The sequence below is a fragment of the Bombus terrestris genome, chromosome 6, assembly GCF_910591885.1.
Source record: "Bombus terrestris chromosome 6, iyBomTerr1.2, whole genome shotgun sequence".
Classification (NCBI taxonomy): Eukaryota; Metazoa; Arthropoda; class Insecta; order Hymenoptera; family Apidae; genus Bombus; species Bombus terrestris.
Genome location: NC_063274.1, coordinates 9,443,631 through 9,469,156, shown reverse-complemented (window position 1 = coordinate 9,469,156; position 25,526 = coordinate 9,443,631). Strand labels below are relative to the sequence as shown.

General features: G+C 36.8%; 1 protein-coding gene across 3 annotated transcripts in view; it reads right to left on the bottom strand.

Annotated features, from left to right (window-relative positions):
• The window catches only part of LOC100647898, a 413,467-nt gene that overhangs the window by 301,161 nt on the left and 86,780 nt on the right, over positions 1-25,526 (bottom strand). The window contains exon 1 of one of the 3 annotated variants that reach the window (XM_048406734.1): positions 9,205-9,297. The exons of the other annotated variants lie outside the window; for them this stretch is intronic. The gene's annotated coding sequence lies outside the window, so the exon portion shown is untranslated. Of the gene's footprint in view, positions 1-9,204; positions 9,298-25,526 lie in introns of those variants that run through there. 3 annotated transcript variants of the gene reach the window in all.

The following is a 25,526-nucleotide window of genomic DNA, read 5'->3' as shown; positions in this document are numbered from 1 at the left end:
AGGAAAATACCAATGCCGATTAGAATGATTGAGTCGATTCTCGTGAAAGATAGGTTTTCCTATTGTGCGTTATTTTTTGATTTCATGATCCTCGAACGTTGAGAAAAATAATATAGTAAACTAATATTCACGTGCATATTATATTTATGTACACAAAGTATTGTTATAACATAGAACTAGCTGGAACGCGAAAACAGAATCGTATTGACCAATATGTTTGTGCCAACTGTTTCTATTCGTTTGCAGGCCAAATTCAACCTTGCTATTTCTCGCGTGCAACAACAAAACGTCACGTATTATTTCTAAAAACATTTTTTAAAATATCACATATGTATTGCCATATTTTGCATGTCGGCAAGCTAGAAATTTCTAGAATACTTTCCCTTTTCCCTTTTTATCCAACAAATTTTGAAATATTTTCAACGTTCAAGTAGAGAGAGCCTCTCTTTTAACTCTTCACTTCCACATATTTATTTGATAACACTAATGGCGAGTCCCTAAATCACCGATGCAAACACGCCAAGAGGAAACTCCTGACATTCGACTCTTCGTCTAAGTACCAACTTCACCGAGCATAACCTAAGGATGTCGAACGTTGAATCGATATTTCCTGCATGGTAGCGAATCATTGACCCTCCTCAATTTATGCACTCCTCGTTCGTGTAACTACTAGATGGGTGTAAAGTGCTCTTAAAGATACACGACTTCTCGTCGGAGACAGTCATTGCGCGAAAGTAGTGTTTTATAGAGTTAGGAAAAGCGAACGAAAGGTAAATTGAAAACACTCAACGTCCGTGTAAGTACCTGAGGAACTCGACCAAACGCGAGAAAACTGAAGAAAAGATTCCATGAATTCGGACTAGAATGCGGCTTTCTTCGAGCGAATCGCTATGATTCATGTTGCATTATGATTTACCATGCAATAAAGGTTCCTTCGTGGAAGATCTCGGAATACGAACAGGTCGAAGGAGAATTGAGATTGATTGTGACGTTACCCGAGTTTCTGCATGCTTTTATATCGAAACATTAACCTTTATTGTTTTACTCGTGCTATGCCTCGCTGAACGTCCGAGGAGATTCTTACAAAAGAAAATGAAAATTTACGAATGTGTATGCTAATGAATGGAACGTAACACAAAAGAACCATATGCAAAGGAACGGTGTATTCCTTGGGGTTTTGCAAAACTTATGATCGTCCTTAGGAAAAGATACTTTTAACTTTATAAAAAAGTAAATACCTTCCTTCACAATAGGTTCTCCCAAAAGACTGATCGATCACTTGGAAACATGAATATCGCAACTTATTTTTTTATGGTATCCTAAATAAATTGTAATTTTATCGGCTGTTATACGAGCTTAGAAATATACATAGTGGTTTCAAAAGAAGAAATAAGGAAAATGTTATTACACACTTCTATAATAATTTATCAAAAAATAAAAATAAAAAGTCATGTATTTCATAATACTAAAATTGAAAGGAGCAAAGAAGAACGGTTCTACACACACATTTGGAACTTCCAAAGGACGATAATCCACGGACGGTCGTTAATAGAAACGGGTCCAATTAAAGGAGAAAACTTTCCACCGATATAGTTTCGGCGTTAAGTGCGTTTTAAAATTCGACGCACGTATGCACGGCTAGGGGATACGAGAATCCTTATCGTCGAGCGTATAATAAAGGGCCGGTATTGTTCAATCCAGCCAACAGGGGAAAACAATTTTTCATTTAACTTTCCCGGCAGGGCCGTTTCAACGCGAAGATTACGCGCGTATCGCGGACGCTCAGCATCGCGTAAAAGCTTACTCGAACTTGCAAAGGGAAAACAGATCTCTCTCCTCTTTTAGCCTGCCTCGCCATGCAGGAAATGCGATGCGTCGGGGTTTGTTAGAGGGCTGTATTACTGTTACAATCTTTCGCTACTCGAATCGTAAACTCGCACGACGGTGGATGCTGTAGAAAATCAGGACGGCTAGAAAAGAGGTGGTGCATAACGCTTTTAGTGTCTAATAAAGTTAGGAAAATCGTTCAAAAAATAAAATGTCTATTTTTATTCGGCATTGTTGATTGACTGAATATCTACATAATCCTGAAGGAAAAAGTAAAAACCACAAGTACGATAAAATTTGCCAGATGACATGCCTGCGCATAAGGGAATCATGTCAGACTGTAAGAGGACATGAAGCTTCAAGCGTCCGAAATATTCGATAGGTTTCCTGTTAGGAAGCAACAAACAAAGGTATTATAAATTACAGCTTTCTCGATACAATGCTATCTATATACTGTTTCCTGATTATGACATCGAACATTATTTCTAATTTGTCGTTAAGAAATTATTTTTTGCATTTACTTTCACAAATCCCTGACAGCCTGAGACCAAATAATCTGCATGCATGGATATGGACTTTAAAACCGAATACCAGATTTCTACTCATATTACGTGAAATATGCACGAACGACCATACACTGCGAACAAACCTTAGCGTTCCATTGGTGGTAACATTGAAGCTTGGACAGCAAGGATCAAAAGAGAGGGATTCTACATGGAGAAGGAATGAAGAGGATTGGCTGCGTCGAAAGCTAGAGTAATAATGTGCTCGATAGTCAAATGCAGCTTTTCGATACATACGGTCGCCTATCGCGATCCACGTAGTTATTGACGGCTCGTAAACGCGTCGAATGCTAATCGAAAATCGTGCGGAAAATGAGGGGTGTGTGCGATCGATGATTCCGGCTATCAGCGATAACTACAGGTCAACGATATACGCGCAATTATACGGTGCCGGTGTTACGCTCGTTTTCACCGATGAGTGATAAATCGCGTCCTCTGCTCGCGTTCCCTATATCCGTTACTCCGCTTCTCTATCGTCGCTTCTCCCACGCACATGAATCCAACCCAAAATTATATCTGATGGAAACGTCGACTTGCCGTTTGTTAAGCGCCATCCGATACTCCATCAAATTGCGCGTCCGATCATTCTGACCGCCGACGAAACCGTCAATCCTTTATACGCCCAAAATTTGGGAAACGGGGATCTCTTTGTACTAGAGGCGAATGTTCACTGGATATTCTCAATATTTTTATTTTATGAAATGATACTCGAAGAATGGGGGACATAGATGTTCACTGTTAACATTTGAACACGTTTTTCTTGTACCTTTATGACGACTGCAAATTTTTATGTAAAATTTTTATCTTCTTCTGGCTAAAATTGATGAAATAGAGCTTAGATGTATTTTGAAAACTAGAATTATTTTGAATTTTATATATTTTTGTATATTGTGCGTTCCGTGTATTTCTGTATCTTTTTTCTTGTAAATTCATCCATAGTCTAATTATGACGTCCGTCGTAAGAGTGATGAAGAACAAGATTCTTGGTCTGCAATGACAAATGTATGGTAATTGACGCTCAGTATAGATGACATATAACCATTCGACATAGAAATAATGACCAAGGTTGTACTATTTATATGTAAATGTCAAACCATTCGAATGGACCTCTCTATGTGAGGCCCAGTTCTCACTTACAAGGTTTGACTTACACGGTCGTTTGTGCCTTTGACCATCGAACCTTTTATTTGATGATCACCGTTTTGAGATTATTTATACAAGGTAGATAGCCTGTGAAGTAACATTTTTCCTATACGTATAGGTATAAACCTGTTTCTTTTATACTCGAACTAAAGAGCAAGCAGTTGCTTCCTAATAAAGAGAAGTTAACCATTACCAAATGACTCATACGAATATTTTTATCCTGTATTTCAACACAAGCAAATCATGTTATATATATTATATATATTTCTCTCATCCATGGAAATATATGTTCTGACCTAGCCTCCATCTTAGATTTATTAATAAATAAAACGTAGCCTTCTTCCATTTATTCTTCCTTTCTCCCTTCCCTCCATTGGACCACACAATTTCTCTCTTCAATGTAAGTTGCATACGTGATGTGATAGACCGTATGACATTTATTGTTATTCGATATTATTGCATCTTTCATCGTAAAAAATATCCAAACACCAGCGCAAAGTCAAATATGTCAAATGTATTATACTATGTTTGTTCCATTAAAGGGTTGAAAAGATACGGTTTAGTTTATGTCTCGTGCGTTATGATCCCTCTAACATTTTTTAGAGGTTATCCCACGATGATAAAGATAGCAATATGTTAGAAATTTTGCTGTTGGGAACAGGATCACATAGTTTTGAATGCAACGGCTATTGGGTAAGTGCTGCTTCTCATAGACCTCTCACCAAAAAGCATTGCTATTCTCCCCACTCTGTGGTCAGATCCTTTAAGAACGTTGCACGATTCTTCAAATTGGAAATGTCAAACGCGATATCGAACCGCTTGACCAGTTTCAATGTTTTTATTGTTCGGGCGATGTCTTGGTCAGGACGTAAAGGCGAGCGGTCACGAAACAGAAATTTTATCGGAAGAAAGTGTATAGCAGGTGTTGAGAGATGCGGTATAAAATTTTTAACGTCAAAAGTATATCTTAGGTAGAATTCTAAATTAAACGTGCGAAGATGACTAGAAAGTAAATATCGAAGACAATGAGATCCATTATTTTGGATTGAATTCAAAGAAATGAGATAAACGATGAAAGTTTAGCGATAATATAAAATATATTAAAATAATAAAGACCTACTTCTGAAATTTATAGTTCTCATTTCCCATGGTGATCTGCCCGTTTTAAACAGATAGTATCACTAAAAATGATTTATTGATTTTGTCTTTTTCTATTTTACATTTTATTCCAATTCTTTTTCATTCAATCAAGCGAAATGAAATAAAGGAAACTAACAAAATGTACAAAACAGAGAGCCACGTTTGGTTATAGCTATTTTTTAATTTTCTAGCGCAAATAACTTGAACAAAGTTAAAAACGAAAATATTGAAATATTTCACTATGACGTTCAATACATTTACAAGTAACAGTTAGTTACGTTTCACGCATACTATTCGATATTACGAGAAAAGTTTTGACAATAATCCCCGACGTGTTCATACACCGACAGTCAATCACCAAATATCAATACGTTTCGCTAAGTAACGAATCTAATGCACATCGTGGTTGGACATAAATTGACGATTAAACTGCAAATTAAGCGACATTAAACGCGAAATTCGAGAGGTCATGTCTGTGATCGGTCGCGTCTGAACCAACGAACTTTCCATCCAACATTTTCTCAAACTTTCTTCTATTCCACACAAATTTCTTTTTTCCTCCAATTATTCGATATATTTCCCAAAACATTTTGGATACTTCTTTCTACTGAAGCCATGCAAGAAAAATAAGAGAAACAGCAGCGACATAGAGAACATGACTCGAAAGTAGGGAAAAGTAAGACGGATCGGAAGTTGAAGAAGCCCGAGGAAGTTATCCGTCATCCAAGAAGCAGTGATCATAAATTTTGAATCCTCGATACGGCGCAACGGCGTCGATGGGCCATGTTAAAACTTCACCGGAAAGAGAGAAAGAGAGAGACAGACAGACAGACAGACAAACAGACAGAGACATAGAGAGACCAGGACCCTTGTCAATATGCCATGTGGGATACTTTGGGATTGACCATGGGACTAGTCTCGTTCCAACGTGCATCAGCGCTGCGACGGGAAACGACGAAAGACAGATGCGGAGTTCGATATTGAAAATGCACAGAGCCGAGGAAAGGGGGCCACGGACGATATCAGAAATATAACGTTGTTTAACTCGTCGTTCTTCGCCTTTGTTACTCGATGCACCGTATAACGAAGTTTGACTAGTTGCGGCCGTCTTCAATCGGTCAAATAGGCTAATCCCCGTTTCCATGCTCTCTGTCTTTCGTTTCTTTAAGTTGTGCGCAACTTCAACAGAAACAAAGTTAGAACGAATATTCTATTTTTTGATGAGTCTAATCTTGATATGTTCGATAGAAATTGTAAAATTTTGATGAAGTATTTTGTATATTATAGCGCTCTGTAAATATTGCTTCCTGTAATAGTTAATCTAAAATTTAAAATACTTTAACAAATAACAAGTAATATGTTACTTACTAGGTCACACTTTATTTTACAATTTAAATTTATGGTGGCTTCTTCTCTGTAAAATCCTCTCATACATATTCAAACATTGCATTCGGAACTCTCATTTCTATTTAATTTGTACGTCAGACTAAGTGGTTCGTTCTGCAAGATATCTCCAAGGAAAAGGACCTCGGATAACCCGTCGGAAATTTGGGATGCTTTATCTGCAACGAGCTGAGACCATTCAATTTGGAGAATTTAGATCTGTGACTTGAAATTTGTAATTATAATACACAAAAATGATTTTTACTCACAGAATTATCGTAATTACGCTTAATATTTTAGAACTTTTTGATCGTTTTTTATTTAACAAATGCTCGTTCTAATACCACAAATTTTCCTTGCAGTTCATATTTCTTTGATCCAACCCTTGTTGTTAAAGCATATATCCGAAAAATTGTATTAACTCATAAAACTGCGATCATTATAAGCCTCTCATCTTTATTCTAATCCCACGTCTCTGTTCTTTCTCTGCTGCAAACTACTTAAATTATCACGTGCTTTACGGGGTCTTTCCACGAGTAGCCATTGAAATTTACAACCAAAAGAGGAGTACGTGAAAATTAAAACTACCCAAGGTCTTCTGGCGTAAATAGTGGAAATAATAAGAATTTTATCTTCAGGAAGAGAGGAGCAGAGAATCAACTGTTAGACGTCGCTGTTCACTGGGCTGATTTCTAATTCAGAAAGAAGCAGCGTGCGCTGAAAGATAAGCCAAGCTTTCTCGCTGATCATATATATCTACATCTATATCTGTATGTATGTATATATATATATATATATATATATATATATATATATATATATATATATATATACACACACACACACACACACACATATATACATATATATATATATATATATATACACACACACACACACACACATATATATATATATACACGAGATTCGTCAGAATAAATTAGCGAGAACTTTCAGTCACGCCGTTGGGCGCATTAATATCCAAGGATCTTCACGTTCGCTCGGGGGGAGGCGGGGGGAAGCGCGAAATGAAAGACTCGTTGTAGGAACGGTGTCTCTTATCTCGTTTCAGGCTTCAAGGTATCAGGATAAAAAATAGTCACATAAATCCCCAAAGGAAATCGATCTCGGATCTTCCTTTTTCACCTACTCCTCTCCCTCTTGCCCACCACCCCATTGTCGTCTCATTCCTGACACGCGGCCGAGATTTACTCGCGGCCAAGAACCAATTTCCCACCCTTCCCCCATCAGTCATATATCTATTTGATTAGACGATTTGTTGGCCGCGTGCGAATTCGTTTTGGGGAGAAATCACGTCCATCCTGGATCCATCATCGAATAATTCGAATCGATTCGAATCCGAACACGGTGATAACTCTGGTTACGTTTAATGGACTTTTCGGACTACCGAGAAGCTAGTCCAATCGCCGATTTTTATCCTCGATTAATGGGTTGACGATTCGTTTATTTCCACGGGGTAGATTGGATACGCGAATACCTCGTTAAAAATCTGTGTAATATCATGAACGTAACGCTATATTTCATTTGCAACTTTTCTAAACCAATTTGCATTAACCGATTTTGCTTTTTAACATTATGACTACGAAAGAGAAAAGTAAAGTATATCAATCCTTTAGTATTTTTTTCATCGCTGCATCTTCCATCTTGATTTTTGATATATTTGTAACGTTCTGATGAACCGCTGCTTGATGGATGGATGAAAGATGAACTACGTTCACCGCCCTTTGTCTTCGAACTTAAATTCACTATTCTCCCGTACACAACTAGCAAACTATGCTTAAGTTAAAATTACGTAGAAACACGCGGAACTTCGTTTACATTGGCGCACACTAATAACAAATATACTTTAGAAGACTAACAAAACCTCGCCCGTAAAACGCGAACCATAACTCGAACTTCTAAAAATCTCTAACCATCAATGAAGCTAATGATAGTATCAAAAATTAGCGATTAATATCTTACATTCCAACAATTTCAGCCGTTTCGCTTCGTTCGTCCTATTTTAATTAGCCATTGAAAGTAAAACATTAAATGGATTGAAGCAAACGTCCACCAATCAAAAGATAACGCGAATCATCAATATTGCAAAGTTTCAATATCTACGACGCTTTGAAACCAGCCGGTGACTCATTTCGAGCATCCGTTCCAACAGGGTTTAAAGTTTGATCGAGCCGGGAATGGATGTGGAGTTCGCGTCGCGCGGAGAATTTTTAACGCTTCTCTTACATTGTTTATTTATTGGTCCTCTTAAGCTGACACGGCGATATCAACCGTATCGATCACATGCTCGCACACAATTTATTATGCACGCTCCAAATTGTTTCTCGTCGCCGGATCGATAAACTTTGTAAAAACAACGACAGCTTCTTAGGACGTGTACAGGGTGTGTTCCGGCGAATATCGACCGTCCTGACAACCAAGCGTATGGTCGTGGCCTATAAAAAGATTATAAACGTCGGAAACAATTGATACAATTATGTCCGAGTGAAAGCAGACGCCATTTCAAGTCGTCGCCAGATATTTACGTGAATTTCGTACTGCCACTGTCGCGAATGATTTATTGGCAGGTTGTTTCGTAAAATTTGCACGATAATTATTAAAGAAATAATCGTGAAACGAAATTAACGTCAAAATACTTTTGCACGATTTCAATGAGATCATAAATCGTTGTCTCCTTATGAATTTTCTTAATATTTGGTATCAAGGACAACAAATTTGTGTTCTATCTTTTATAACATAGATGAAACATTGTTTGTAAATTAAAAATTATCTCTATTTTTTGGTAATTCTCGTAGATTCTAGACATTATCGTTGACTCAACAAATCAACACGTGAATCTCTTATTATTAGAAACTGGTATAAATCAGTATACTACATCTTACAAAGAAAGGACTTTAACCTTAATCTCCAATTAATTGTTGAAAAATGGCACTAGGAGGTCTCTATGCTTTATCTGCGTCAATGAAGGATATTAGAAAGTAGTAGAATAATTTGTATCGTAACAGAGTTCTGATGGCAAATTAACGTTTCCATTCATCGTTGTGAACATCAATGGGCGTTCTATCGTTCGTGACACACTTTTGAAGACACGTGCAAGGACGAGCAACGTTGAAAGGGTTACTGTTACCTTGAGTCCGACATAAAGCTGCATTATGCTGTCTTAACTCTTCCCCACGATGGAATCCAGCGGAAATGTAAAAGATTTACAGTTCGTACACGCATTTCGGCAAACGTAAAGCACAAACACACACAAAAAAAAAAAAATATTACCAACGTCGACGAAGGCGAGAGGTAGTGGCGCGTTTGTTGCGTTATGATATAATGAATTAGGAGTAATTTGCAGACTGAAAGCGCGACGGAGAAACGCTGGAACTGAGTTACGACGCGAAACGAGCGGCAATGAAGGTTGCCTTCCTAAAATACTTTTCCTAATTCGTCATTCACGCTTTCACGAGCTTTCCGTACAAAATTTTCACGCGGTTTCCCTGGCACTGTGTCAACCGTGTTGCTTCGCGTGAAAGTCGCCACGGTGTAAAGAACTTATGGGACTCGAAATTACGACTACGCACTATACACATAAAATGGGAGAATCACGGAAAGTGCATTTGACAAGTTTGAATTCCTGGGACTCGTTTAAATGCCGCGACAAATTTCTCAGAATGAACCAAGACCTTTTATGTTTCACGTGTAAATTATTTCTTTGATAAATTTTTATGAACTCGTTTAAACATCCTTTCTATGCTGTGTAAATTTTTAGAAGTAATAAAATATTCTTAACAATGACACATAAATTTTTTTATTGAAACGTAAAATTGAAAAAAAGGACGCAGGCATATGTATATAAATATGTTTTTATAACACGTAAAATCACATCATATTAAATTTTCTAATGATACATTAATGATATTTTACGATATCGATTACTGTTCTAATCGAAGAATGAAAGAGACTAGTGTCTGTTGTTAATGGATTAGTTAACGATAAAGCAACACTACAACGATTATTTTGATTTTTGTAAGATAGACTTCACCGAATATATATATATAATGATAAATTCTAATGGTCAACGAAACTATAAATAAAATAAAATAATAGTAATAAAGATAAATTCGTACTAACTTTTCATTTACATCGCGAAACATGGTCACGAATTCTGTCTCTGGAACGTGTAAGGCTGTAGATTTTTATAAAGTTAGTACTCGAACCAGTGTTATTAAAACGGCGAGAAGCAACGAGAAAGGGTGTAACAAGACATGACAGATTACTGGGCGGCAGAGACCGAGAAACAGAAAAACGAACAGATGGGAAACGGAAATATGTTGGCAAAATATGTCTCATGTAAGTACACAGGGGCGAACTCGCAGGAAGGGTTGATGTTTGAAACAAAATATCCTATTAAAAACATGTGCCATCGCTTTAATTATTCACACTTGCCGAATTCCGTGATTTGGTATTCGCAAGAAGACGTACGAATATAATTGCCAACGTTGCGTGGTTTTCCACCGGTGAAAAAATACCATGACGACGTACAGTCGATTCTAATTTTTGCGTTACATCCTGGAAAACAAAAAAAGGAGATAAAAATAGCTTTGTATTTAATAGGCAAGCCGATGCATAATGCGTGAGATAAAGTATAGTACTTTTGGAAATTTTTATTTCGTCGTACCTTCCCTGTTGAAATCGTAGCACGATATAACAAACTCGACTTTTAAACCTGATATCCCTGAAGACACCATTTACACATCCTCATACACGAGCGATACAAAGCGAAAAGCATTTACATATAATTATTACTACAATAAAATATAAATAGACGTGAATCAAAATTTAAGACAATTTGTAAAGTGCACAAAATGTAGATCGTTTATAACAACCATCATTCTATTTCTCTTTCCTAAATTGGCTGCAAGTCTTTCAAGAACAAAAACCTGTAGAGAAAATCTTATTTTGTCAATTATCAGTAATAGAAACTTTCTCTCTAATGTTTTTGTTAAAAAAAAAAGAAACGTAATAAGCTAAAATTTGAAGTCAGTTTCACCGACAACGAATACGTTCATCATTTACTTAGTCGATAACGAACTAACAGCAATGGTCAATGTACTAAACAAAAGTACAATGTCACGAATATGTAACATCAAGCGTAAAACAGATAACGTAATTCACGCTCTTACTGCGTCTTCTCGCCGAATGCGTCTAAACATGTTTATACCATTCGTAACTAAACCACCGTTGAATTCGACCCATTTCCTTCAAAACCAAAGATCAATCTTACAAAAGATCTTCTTTTCCAAGCATCCTACGTCTCAAACGCCTGACTATACCTTAGCACAGACATCACCCATTGTCAACCATTTGCAACCAAGAATAAACTCCGCCACCTATCGATCCATCTTTCATCCAATAGTAAACCCATCGCTACTATTCTTCCCTTCTTTCTTGTATCTTCACATCACTTGCAGCGATCTGTCTGCAGGGCTCACGAAAATAGCCTTACCTGGTGCGTGTTTCTCCTTTGAACGGGCAGCAAGGAAGCGTGCAATCCTTGATAACTCTGGCCATTTCGATTCACGTCTCCGGGACAAGCGGTCGATTGTGTCGCGTGAATAGGAACCGGAGCAGAGGCTGCCTTAAATTTCCGCTGGCTCGTTTCATGGTGCACACTTTCGATAGATAGCCTATGCGTGTGTATTGTGTATACTCGTGCAAGCGTAACGCGCGATCGGTGTACAACGAGGAAACGTTTGAAATATTCGTTTGGATATTACCTACCGCGTGGGCTGTTGACTGAAAGGCGTAATTAATACATTGCCCCGGACATATATCACGTTAGCGCATGAACTATCGCGTACGAGTTGTATACGATCATGCCACGCTGGCTTCGTGTATGATTCATTTTTATATTTCTAGTAAATTGGCGAAGTTTTCCCCGACCGCATTGCACGCAACAACGTGCATTGTGTCACGGCCACGTAAATAATAGTGTCAGTATCGGCGAGGCACATTATGAAACTTGTGATCGATCGACGCTGGTCGGTTCCTTTCGTATGGTCCAAAGAATGGTTGATGTGAAACAGAATTGAAAACTCTGATTTGGGGAATACGTACGACCACTTGGACACTGGTTGATATTGTGATATCGCAATTTTAATTTTAACGCATACGGCCGGCGTACTCAGTATGTTAAGTAAGTCGTGAATCTAATTTGATCTGAATGGGTCTGCAGTAGTCAGACGCTCGTTGATTCGCTCGTGAATCGGATGGGGCTAAAATTAGAAGTGGTAAATTTTTAATTTAAAAGGTAGTTTGTTATAAATAAATCTTTTTAAAATAAAAATTGTTAAAAATAAATCTCTTTAGCTGCATACAAAAATATACTTCTTTATTCCTTCTTTATAGTTTCTATTTCGATTAATCCCATCGATTATTTTCGAGCACATTTGATTAAACCGATCGTTGAGTAATAGGGAGGCTCCGTCAAGTAATGGAAATGGTAATTTATTATGGAATAATCTTGTGTTGTTAATTGATTTTAAACAAACCGCAATTAAACGAGCGCTATTTCACACATAATAAATTCGTTTAACTGCAAATTTATTGTAACAACAACCTATTGCTTGTTTAATCTTCGTTATCTATAGAAAGCTCGTTGAATAATTAATTATCCCCAATTATTTTCAACATAACAATAATATCAAAATATAAGAATTATTATATATAAGTTTCTTTATACCGATAAAACTTGTTCGAGAGCAAGTATGCATTTAAATACACTCGTTCGTGTCAGCGAACTGGAAAAGGCATAAGTCGAACGCGAAGAAGATGAGGCAATCGAGTGGATAGACAATAGAAAAGATGAAAGTGCGAATTTTGTTTCGAGAGGTTTCGCGTATCTGTTTGGAAAATTAGAAGTTTCACGCCTCGGCCAACGACGATATTAATTCATTACGATATTCAGGAGACGAGGTTGGTACACGGAGACAATTTCTCGAACTTAAAATTAATTTTGCAGCTGTATGAAAGTTGGCAGCACCTTGACCCCAATTTTTGGCACCTTATGGCGCTCGCTGTCGCAGCTCGGTAATTAGCCTTTTTCTCTGGGATCTACTTCCATTGCAAACTCCCTATTATTCCTGAAGGGGCTATTCGATTAACTGTTAAATATTTATATTAGTTTTCCGTTTAACAATTACCTTTCGACTTTGAGATTATTCGATCTCTTGTTCATGCTGTCAATACTAATGGGTTAGCATAATAGTTCTTCTTGATAATGAATTAGAACATTAATCGTGAATAGTTCAGATTTTAATCAGCGTGGTCTTCCCTGTGACTAGAAAAAATTTGTCTTAAAGGTGATAGGGTTACCAAACCTCATGAATTTTAAATTGAAAAGCGTAAGTAAATCTTCAAGTTCGTGTTTTCTTCTTTTAACAGAGTCTGAAGAGAAGTAGATAAGCAGTTTAGATACATTTGTTAAATTCAAGTGAACATTATCGTGAATCGCGTCCAACGTCATCTTATTGTATATTTGGGAGATACACATAGTGTGGAAAATAGTTTCGACCTTTCTGACTCTCTAGATCAGGATCTTTCTTTACATTAAAATAGTTGTGCTAAATGCGAACAATTATGCTGTGTAGTCAATGCGAATGAAAATATTCTGCCGATAAGGATTATATAAATTAAGAATGCACTCTGAAGCATAAAATATAATGCCTCTGAGTATACCATGATAGTAAAAAGAACGTTTCATGTCAGCCGAGATTGCGGAATTGCTGTTAGAATTAGAGATTTACTGGACCAGATTGTTCCAACCAACTGAACAATTTAAGACGACAAATTCATTTGTGCTAAGAAAGTAGCTAACGTTTGCAGTTTCAACGTCACTAAATGTAACTAGAAAGAGAAGAATTGATAAATTAATTTCTTCTACTGTGTTTCTATTTTACAACAATTTAAAAATTTTATTTTGAAGAAGCGGAGCATTTAGAATACATAGAAATTAAAAGGAAATTGAAATTGTACATTCGCTCCTGAAAACTTCTTTTATAATTTGCACTGCTACATTTTCTTTATTCAACTATAATAAAACGGAGTAGAATACACAATATCCCAAGGAGCATCTATGAGATTCATTAAATGATTTATAGAAAAACATAAGCATAGTAAAAATCCCCTTTATTCGCGATAGGTAATGCCTAATGTTGCCACTCGACAATAACATTTTTCTTCTTTTCTACTTCATTTTCCCAGTGATACGTACGTAACTTAGAAAAGTTGAAAAACTTTGGATTACAATAGTAAATAGTTAAACTAATTATTAAACCATTGTATAGTTTAATTATTTTCTAATATCTCGATCAGTCGAACTACAATAATCTCAATTCAACTCTATCAAACTTAAGAATATAATTACTCAATGTAAATTATTAAATAAGTTAATTGTCATGTGTGATTAACGAATAGAGAAAGTACATTTCGTTTCAAACCTGTCGTAGTCGAGTTCGTCGGCAAGACTACTTAGCAAACTCTGCGCTTTGGATATAAGGACGTCGTAGATTTAAATCGAGAATTTATGTCATATCGGCCCAAACCAAGCTTTGGAAATCGGATTACTTCTCGCGGTTTAATTTTATTAAACTCTCGTAGCACTTATTTGGCACAGACGTTTATTCTCGGATATGAATCAGAATTAGTTGCCTGGAATAGTCAAGATTTCAACGTAAATTGCTAAAAGTATTCTTGAATATTAGACTCATATCCGAATGTAGGAAGTTGAATTTAATAAAAGAACGATACGATATATACGACACACAACCTTTAATTTCTCCACTTTCAAATCACCAAAGCTAAAAATCGAAGAAAATCAGACGAAAGAAAAAGGCACCGCTACAAATCCGGCAATAGATGGAGAATCTAAGTAGCAGTTCATCCCTCAATGGTCTCGAGCAATCAATAGATTCTCGGCGAACTATGCGTAACAAAGCCACTTAAGAAGCATCTCTACTGACAGAGTATAGAAACACTCAGGATCCACAGAAATGCAATCGATGATCCATATCACAAATACCAGAAGCACGAATACAATGGAATCCCTGTACGTGCAATAGTATCTAATCGGAGCATTTACCTCAAATTCGTCTCTGTCACGCACAATTATCATTGCGTGAGAGAGTACAGCAATGCATCGAACAAAATGGTCACAACGTTACTATTAGAGACGTCTGTATCGACAAAGCGATCTATTGGAAAGGATCGATGATCGGCGACGAAACTACTGGCAACGGAGGATAGCATGGCGATATGCACCGGTAACCCTGAAGCGTCGAATGCAGCAACATATAGGTTGTTAAAATGCAAGAACCGCCTTCCTGGATTCCTATGTTTCGAGGTGCAACCTCGGCCTGGTAATTACCTTCTATATCACAGGAACTCGTGTCGAGTGCCGCTAGAGTCTTGCAAGTAAAGCCACGGGGCACTGTGGTAATCAAATTTCAGGAAGCAATTCCACGAACCGCTGCTGGGGTATCGGGAACGCTTCCCTGTCGAAGTCACTCGATAGTTTTCGTCAAAGCTGAATCTGGTTACTTTAAAATATTTTCAGGCGCGAATATTTTTTCCAAAAATCGCCGTATATGGCCCTGTAAAGCGGCCGTTTGCGCGATTTATAATCCTGCCCTTTGAATGGGACGTACGTAGGCGCGTTACGAATCGAGGGTGGAATTTTAAACGACGCGTTCATAGCTCGAATATGCGTCCTATACGATTTTTCATCGATCTATGTATTATAGTTTGATCGAATGTACCAGCGGCGAAAGAAATTGGGAAAATTATAAATTAACCTTTTCAGAGTGTAGCACGTGAAATAGGATAAATGCTTGCATGTAAATATTTATAAAATGGAGTAAATATAATGTAGTAAAGGAATTTTATACGTTAAGTGAAGACCATAGGCGAAAAATATGATACGTAATTTTTAAATTCAATAATCGAATTCATATTACTGAAACTGTCCTTTTAAACGATTGTGGAATTAAATATGCATTTTTTTACTTTGTCCATCATTCCAAAAACCGATTCTTACTTAATTGTTTAGAAAATTTTATAGATTTGTCACCTATTTTCAAGAAACTCATATTTGAATTTATCTTGTTCTTCTCGTAAATTTTTCAGATATTATCACACATAATGCAGTCATATGTACGTCAGTGTATAGCGTAAAACAGAGGTAGGTAAAAGTTGACTTATGGTCTATATACGGTTCTGCGAATTCTTTCATTCAACTCGTGAATCTTGGAACGAAATTGAAGCTCTGCTAAATATACCTCGCTTGGGTTTGGATGAGGTCTGAAATCTTCGAATCTCCATAACTATATCTTTTGTTTCGGTGACCAAAATATAACTACTTTTGCTGGTTTTATGATCTCACTTTTCTTCCACGATAATCGGTGCTATAAGAGCGATAAACTTTTTCGAGAGGCAATGCGCCTGAAGCGTATGACCGAGATAGAAATAGAATTTTTATACAGCCGTCTGTATCGTATAACAGTCTATACAACTCTTGGCAGTCTTAGGTATACATAACACAAACGTTTTAAACTATCATTGTCATTTTACATCATTTCCAAATAGAATACAAGATGTTTGAATTTCTTAGAATAAAATTAATTGTTGCAATTGAAAAAAGATTCGTAGCTACACTGTAAATTTTTATACAATTACTCAAAATTTAAGATATATAAAATATCAAAAGTAAAGTATTTGTTATAATATTTAATGTACAAAAGGAATCCCTTGATTTTTTTAATTGCGTTCGTAAAAATATAAATACTATAAAAATTACCAATCTATTCATAGTATGAAGGACGAAAAAAATATTTGTAAATCAACGGATTAAATTACATGAGAGATTCGAATACCATCTTAGAATATAAATGGAACCTATGGATAACTGAAGCACGTATTATGATATGTAATATGCATGAGAAAATTGGAAAAGGGTAACAACAACAGAACTATGATAACAGTCTGTCAGAGGAAAATATTGAATATCAAAGAACTTCGTACGGAGACTGATTATTTTTACAATATTTATGAAAGAGAAAAGTTACATGTGGAAGATTATTTCACCGTATAGAAGTTAAAGATAAAAGGTAAATTATCATCCTTCTTATAAGCAAACGTTAAATTATCGATAAGGAAAAGAGATTGTTTCTCAAAGCAATGCTGTCCAACCTAAGCTGGTGAACTTAGGGAACTTTTCTCATTCAATCACCGTTTCTGTGAAGCAGAAACGTTGCTGGCGGATGCTGCATTATATACGAGAAATACCTATTAGCAGATGCGATTGCTGTGCAAGGGGAATCTGTTGATTCCTCGAGGATTGGGCCAAAGTGGGACAAGACCACATAAAACGTTCTTTGTATGAACGGTGCCGTTTTAAAGTTCGTTTCGTATTGTAAAACGAGCTTACTTCTATACGTATGTCAGTTACCGTACGTACGTATTTCATTCGAGGAGAAATAGCGTATGAGCCCCGTCCATCTATTAAAATGGAGTTTATATTGATCTATATTGTTGAAATTTTCTGGTTTAAAATGTAAAAAGAAAATATTTAAGAGAAAAATTTAACCAAAGTAAGATATATTTTATTATATAAAGAGTGGGATAATTGGAAACTAAATCATTTACTTCTGCAAAAATAATTTCCATATATTAAATATTCATAATGTTAAATTTCCCAAAGATTTACGAAGCGTAAATTCCTCGACACAAAACAAACACATTGATCCGTTCGATTTTCTCACAAGCTCTTCTTCTGAGAAAAAGCTGTTTGACAAATGCGAACGAGGCAAACTTCTATGAAAGGAAATTATTCGTCTCGAAGCTGGTAGTTGAGCGTTCCCAGACGAACAAAAGTAACGACTGTTTTGCTTAGGAGCTTAATTAAGGGAGCACAGAGAAGCGGCAGTACGGTAAGAGTTAACGGGATATCGTTAAGCTTAATTGCGTATCAAGGGGAATTCAAAACGTTGCATCAATCTCTCGGATAAAAAACGGGACCATGTTACATTTTTTCCTCTGCACATCCTACTCAAACAACGATAAAAGTCATCGCAGTCCATCGTATAAGCATATATTTGTTAAAGAAGTCGTCGGAATTCGCAGAAGAAAACGATACTGATTCTTCTTACTGTGTTATCAGTAACATAATCAGCTGTTATTAGCAACACGTAATTTCGGCTATTAGTGCAGCTTAATACAATTTCAGCCGTGAACGTTCGTTGTTAATTCTGTGGGCGATACGCGAGAGTGGCCGCGCTTTCATTCACAAATTGAGACGTGGAACTGGCGAACTGAGAGGCACAGAGAAAGAGACAGGAGAGACAGAGAGAATACATCTCGTTTCAGAGCCGCAATGACGCATCGACGTTTGTGCACTCTCTCTCAGAAGCGTGGTAGAATCAATTGAACTCCTTTAAACGCGTCAAACGCGCCATTTCGTGCTTCTCACGCTCTTTGTGCTCTACCCACCGCGGTATTGTTGGCGAAAGGGCCGAAAGTGGTAATTTCCATTCTGTCTGGCGACGCGACGCGTTCAAAATCGAAAAAAGAAAAAAAAGAAAGGGGGAAAAAAAAAGAAAAAAGCCGGAGCACCGATTCGTTCGATCGATATGTCGAATTAGAAAAGTTGGTTATGACGTTGGCGCGAGTTTATAATAAACTGGAAAAAAGTGCGAATTATCATAACACCAGTAATTTTTTTGTTGATGCGACAAAAATGGCCTTTATGACGATAAATTTGTTTTATAAAGCTTCAATTTTTTGCACCGAGTTTACGTTTATCATCTATAAAATATAATACACGCTTGAAAAAGCGTCTTCTATTTTCGTATGGTTCTCTACTGATGAGTTGATGCGCAATTAAGTGGGCTTAATTAAATTAGACTCTTCGAGTATTGAAATATCGACCCATTCTGGTTCTACCTTTTAATTGAAATTAAATGAAAAAGAAATCTCGTTAATTAATAACCGAGACGAGTATTTAAAAAAAGGTATACGAATGGGATAAAGCATAGAAAAGTATATCGATAAAGTATAACATTCTAAATACGTAGAATAAGAGTATCAAATACATTTTATGTAAATGGATACTTTTACATGTTCTGTGAGACGTTAGTAGGCTCTGTCAAACACAGTAACAGTGACCAATCGACAGGATACTAAATGCTCATTTCGATGCTTGTCTCGTGCAATTTTGGATCGTTGCAGTTGATGTTCTGAGAAGGGTATTATCAGTGTTTCACGTTTATTGAGTGTGCTAGCACCAAAATTCCACTGGACGAGGCTTTCTAGTCTGTTATCAAGATGCCACGTCGTGCTTGGAAAAAGACAGAAACTCGATGATGATATTTCGTTAGGACATTAAAAATGCAAAGAGATGTATGATGTTGGTCAAAAGTTGGACATTGCTTCGTGCCCAGAGGAGAGAGCGAATTTTCCGGAAAGAATTACTGGTTTTAAGCTACTTTGAAAAACTTTACCATTTTGAAGTTTGTCTACGGCTTAAATTAGCTAGAAATTAAACAGGAAATTTGTATATTAAGATGATTATAAAAGCAACTTCAACTTGATTTTATTAGTAATCTGCAAAAGATTCGGAAAACAATTTCTTTTAAAATAAATACTGTAGGAGACGAACATAATAAATGACATTTTTTATTCTTTTCCAGGGAAAGAATTTTTAAATTCAGCCCTTTTTTTATCCCCTTCACAATTTTCAAAATATTATGTCCATTAAATTTTTAGCTTTATTAGTAAATAATTGACGCACAATATTTTACGTTTTGTAACATGCTATGATATTTATCCGAAAGCCGCATAATGCCATTTTTCCGAAACTTCTGGGGTTTACCAACAAAATGTTACTCTCATTTTTATGTCATTTATTAAACTGAATCTTTTATCGCGAAGAAAATTTTTTAACGAAAAGAATAACGATATCAAAATTATTTTCATTTAATTATTGTCATATTAGAATCTCCTCGATTAATCATACAGTAACATTAAAATCAGAAAATCAGCGTAGATGCACTTATCTTGTCTCTCTTCTGTGATCTTAAAATATAAAATAATTTTACTTGTTTTAGTTAAAGTTAAGCTTGCTATCTTGCCAATTCCATTGAATGCTTCCACCGCAGAAATCGGTAGTCCGACCGCGGTAACTTCATTTGTCAAGCGAAACCCTTTAGATTGGCTATAAACTGATCCCGAACTGCTTTGGCAAAAGGAATTCGCTTTCACCACAGATGATGATACTCCGACGTAAAGGTTTCCTGAACGCATTGGTGAACGCACATTCTCGGTTCAAAGACCATCCTGTTGGTTCCGTACTACCCTCAGGTGAGCTGAGAATTGATGTCTGATTCGAGATAGCTATGGACTTACAGACAATGAGCTAGATACTATGCTTGTTTGTTTCTGCGCGTATAGTCAAGATCGAGCTCTGGGATTCTACTGGACGAGCAACGGTACACGTGTATAATACCCTCTTACAGCACTTTGTTATTAATTATAACGTCAGCATTAACATGACGTTGTTAAATAGACTGGGAAACCTATTATTCTGAGATATCGTAATAGAATATAAATGGCTATTTTGATTGTTCAGATGTCTATTCGGATGTCTATTCAAATGTAATGAAGAGTATTAATTATTAAAGCATATAGATATATAAACAGAGTATTTAGGATTTTTATGTCTTCTCTTATTTTTCATATAAAGTTAAAATACTGGTCACGTTATTCTTTCATTTTATTCTTTACATACTGAAATAAAGATTAAATTATATTTGCAAAATTTTCATTCTTGATGAAAAATGGTGTCAGACGCGCTTAAAATATCACAGATATTAAAAATAAGAATCGTAGGAATGACCTCTCACAGACTTTGTACTTTCCATTATAAATGGTTGCCTGATACCTATTTTTGTCACATTAAATTACCAATAATAACTTGCGATTGTATGCTTCGCAACTCTTTACATTAATATATTCTAAATAGTTGAAAATAATGTTGACGTGGTTCTACATTATCCCGTCAACAACTACTTCAATACTGGCACTAAAAGCGCTTTGGTCTTAAAAGCAAGCTGGGTCGTTCGATTTGTAGTTTAATTACCTTCATAAAACAACGTCTTAACAACCTTTCGCTTGTTGTCAGTCTTTTCGAGTTGATGCTATTTGAAATCATGCGCTTTCGCGAAAGTATTTGGACCAAGCATCTCACTAAGGATTTAAAGGATGCACCGATGTTGATTCGTTATTTGAACAAAGAAACACGACTTATAGCCGGAGATGCTAAATAGCATCGCTAGTAAGAACCCAATCCACGAATCTCTATCTATTAAAATTAAATCAACATATTCTCTGAATTTCACTCCATTAGGAACAATTAAATGTTTCAAGGTCAATCAGATAAGGAATTTTCATTGTTAAAAAATATTCAAATATATTTGAAATATTAATTATTACGCTTCTAGAGATTGTGGAGCGTCAGGCACAAAAGTTAGTAGACTTATCAAGTGCAAAAAAGTATAACATAAAAGCACACACGTGAATGGTGAGATCGAAACATTAACAGACTATCTAAATAGTTTTATAGACTTCGTTTTTCTTCATCCATTCTCCCGTTTTTCTCTGGTAATCGCGATATGACGTACATATATTTCTGAACGAGAAGTGTAAAATGCTTATGACTTCGCCGAATGGAGGGAAATAACAAAGTAGAAGTGATCTTTCGATTCGTTGTTTTGTGATTGGGCCAGGCAAGTCTTTAACTGCGGTATGTTACTTGCGAGCTACAGAGTTACGTGGTTGTGGAAAAGGCGGTAGCAACTCAGCTAACGCATGCATAGAATGCACATAGAATCTCACGTCTAATCACCGAAGTTTGAGCCACGTCGGGCACGATTAGTCTGAACGATCGTCCAAGATGGATAGCCATCTGGAAACTTTGATAGTTCGAGGGTCGTCCAAAATTCTATGTTTGGGATTAGATAATTGCGATAGTGTCTAATGGAGAATATAGTACGCAGAGAGTATCAAAAAAAGTATATATATATTGGAAAATTTTGAAACAAATTAAAAAAAACATTTTTTACAAGAATAATTTTTTCCAAATATCGATTAAGTTAGTCCAAACTTGGAACAGCAGAAAATTTGATCGAAAATGAGACTTATCCAGCTTTTCAACTACATTGTAAGAATTCTCACTCTACCAATAGCTGCGGAAGCTGCACGATATCGTAGGCAAACCCGCGCTTTGTCACACCCCGGAAATTTCTCACAATACTATGCAAGAGATTGAGTTCCCTTTTAAATCTTTGCGGCTTTGGGGTGAAAAGATACAGATTTTCTAGTACAACAGCTTACAAAAAGGAAAGGATAATCCCAGAAGATACGCTACATACGTGTTTTAAATTGGTCTCTACTAGTCTACTAACATTGGTATACACATTTTAGGATCAGAATGAAGATTTGTCGTTAAAACGAAGATAAGCTACTTCAAGAAGTTTACGTCAAATTGTTTCAACTACTTACGCGAGGCGCAAATTGACAGACTAAGTAAAGGAACGTAGGGTAAAACAGTTAAAATATCTCTCGCTACGAAAGAAACGATTTTTTGGACAAGAAAATTCCATTCTAGGGCGCTTCAACTGAAATTTGACAGCTTTAAAATGCAAATTACCGCTTTTAAGATCTCAAGGAGACTGATTCGAGATCCGAAAGACTGATAGTAAGTTGTCACGACGTGACGCCATTGACTTCGAAGCTTCGACGAACTAGTGAAAGAGTAGGATAGAATAAAAAATGCCAAGCATCCCCATCTGTTAACGTCATCGTTTTATCGAGTATCGATTTTTTCCCCCTTTTGGATAATAACTACGCGGGACACGAACATTCAGAATTGTCCGGATGGCAGTATCGGCCAAATGTCCGCCGTTCCTTTATGAATATCAAAATAACGAAATGTCGTGATTAAAATTCGACGCGAAAATTCAAATTTTCCACCGCATCGTGTTTTGATCGAACGCGTTGCCATTTTTCTAATTGACTATTACGACCTTTCCACGGTCGTAAATTTTTGTATTCGCCGTCGATCGGGAAAAAAGACTGATGCGCGGCAAGTGTCGAGGATAAATTGAAAATAAACGAATCGCACCCTGGTAATATTTTTCGCTGCTGTTTTCGAAAGATCCTTTGAGAGGAATTTTTCGCTTGATTTTTCATGGTATCGATGCGAGCTACATTTTAATTTTATATATTCGTCGAGCTTTTTACTTTTATCCTTTTAACGATAGGCAACTAACTAACAGCTGTGGAATTGATGATTGTATATCGATAAACGAAAATACGAATTTAAGAAGCTTCACTAAGAAATTATATATTTGTTTGCGAAGCGTATTCCAGATAATTATAATTTTTCTCTGAAGGGAGTTGCTAATGAAGAACGTCGATAGATGGGACCTTCGTTCTACAAGTACAAGTATATACCTTGTCTAAAGTCAATTGATCGATGTCCTAAGGACATTTTGAAATCAACAAAGAACCTTTAGTAACCCTATCGCTTTGTCTCTTGTCTCTTCATTATGAGTTTGTTCTCCCTACTGTTTGTTTTAAGGACGGACCGTGCAAGTACACGCTCTCTATTTTTAATGAAAGAGTTACCGACGACGTCGTTTAAAGCTGAAGAAGTGGCTGTGAGTGGCCAATTAATTTCCGTAAAATCGAAATTCATTTCGTGTTGGATAATACCGAAACAATTTACACGATTTTATTACACGATCTTTCTACGATAGCCAAATAAATACTGCCTAAACTAACCCTGACACTATAGATTGTTTTACCACTTCTTATTCGAAGCTTAGAATTAAAAAAAAAAAAAAAAGAAGAAGAAACTGCGTGCAACTAGCTAGAAAATATAACTGCAAATACTTGGAAATAAATTCTCAAAATTCATTTCTATGACTTTAAAAGTTCATATACAGTTGCAACGCACGTTCAGCTATCCCAAACATATTACAAAGTTTACGTCACACAGACCAAGTATGTAGCATTTACCCGTACAACGTTTAAAATTGTCGGAATCCACGTAGAATCCAGACAAGGATTACCCGCACTTTACAGTGGTAGGGCGTACTTATCGTCGGCGAGCTATCAGTTAAGAAAACACAGGATATTAGCACAAGGAGGTAACACGACACCGAATGTTAGAGGAAGTCGCGTAATCCGCGTGCCACGAACTTCACGACGCTTCCGGGTAAATGGAAAAATTCCATGGCTTCTGGATCTACTTTCCGTGGTCGTGGATACGAACTGCTGGTTACACGGCTACACAGGACGAGTTCCTTTGAGATCGTGTGTCTGCGAAACGAGCAACGCCACTGTTGCGCGTTTAATGAGCGCGTGTATTTAGCGTCTGCCTTAATCACGCGGCCGTTCCTAAGCCGCGCGACATTACGGATTACTCGGCGGCTTTCTTGTTGCGCGCGGGTCAGCGCTTTTTCAACGATGAAATTTATCACAAAGAGTGCAAAGGGCAGCGCGAGGAAGAGAAACGGTGCTACAGAGAAAGAAAAGAGGAAAAGAGGGTCTAAGATTAATGTTTAACCTTTAGGCTACGATATTTGACCATAGTCGAACGCTGTTGTATGTCCATTCACTGTGGGATTTGAATTTGATCGAAAAAGGGCTTGAGACTTTGCGAGTATGATATTTAGCAAGAGCAAAGGAACGTCTCTTACGACTAATCTTCTCGGTGCTAATATCAAGAATTGGAGCAAAACACCCAAGCGTGAACTATTTGCTACATCGAATCTCTAGCCAATATAGATAAAACGAAACTGGCAAACGCGATCGCGAATCGCTTTACCAGGTAAACATGCGTGGACATGATCTTTGTGTGGATCTTAACCAGCATCCGTATTATCTTCTTCGCAAAGATTAATTGAAAGGACAACTTCAAAGGGTTAAAAGAACACAGCGGCCACGTCATCGACGAAACGAGAAAAAGGAAAGAACAAAGGTGAGAAAGGAATAAAGAGTCGGAAGAAGGAAGAGAAAGGGAAAGACTAGGTGCCTGTATAGAAGACGAAGAAGGACAGAAGGGAGGAAAGCGCATGAAACAGACCACTGAACGAGAACGTCATTAGAGGTCCGTGGAATAAAGCGGAAAAGCCCAGGGAAGCGCGCAGGCGGCGAGGATGTAGAGGAAACGGGGCAGCTGCGACGTGCGGGTAGGGCGAAATAACTAAAAATAGAAAAAAAGAAGAAAAGAGAAAAATAAAGAGAAAAAGTACGAGGTTCGTAAACTCTAGCAAGCGGCGCTCCTCGATTTGTCGTCGGCTTCGAACGTTCCTCATTAGACTCATCTTCTATAATATTTACATT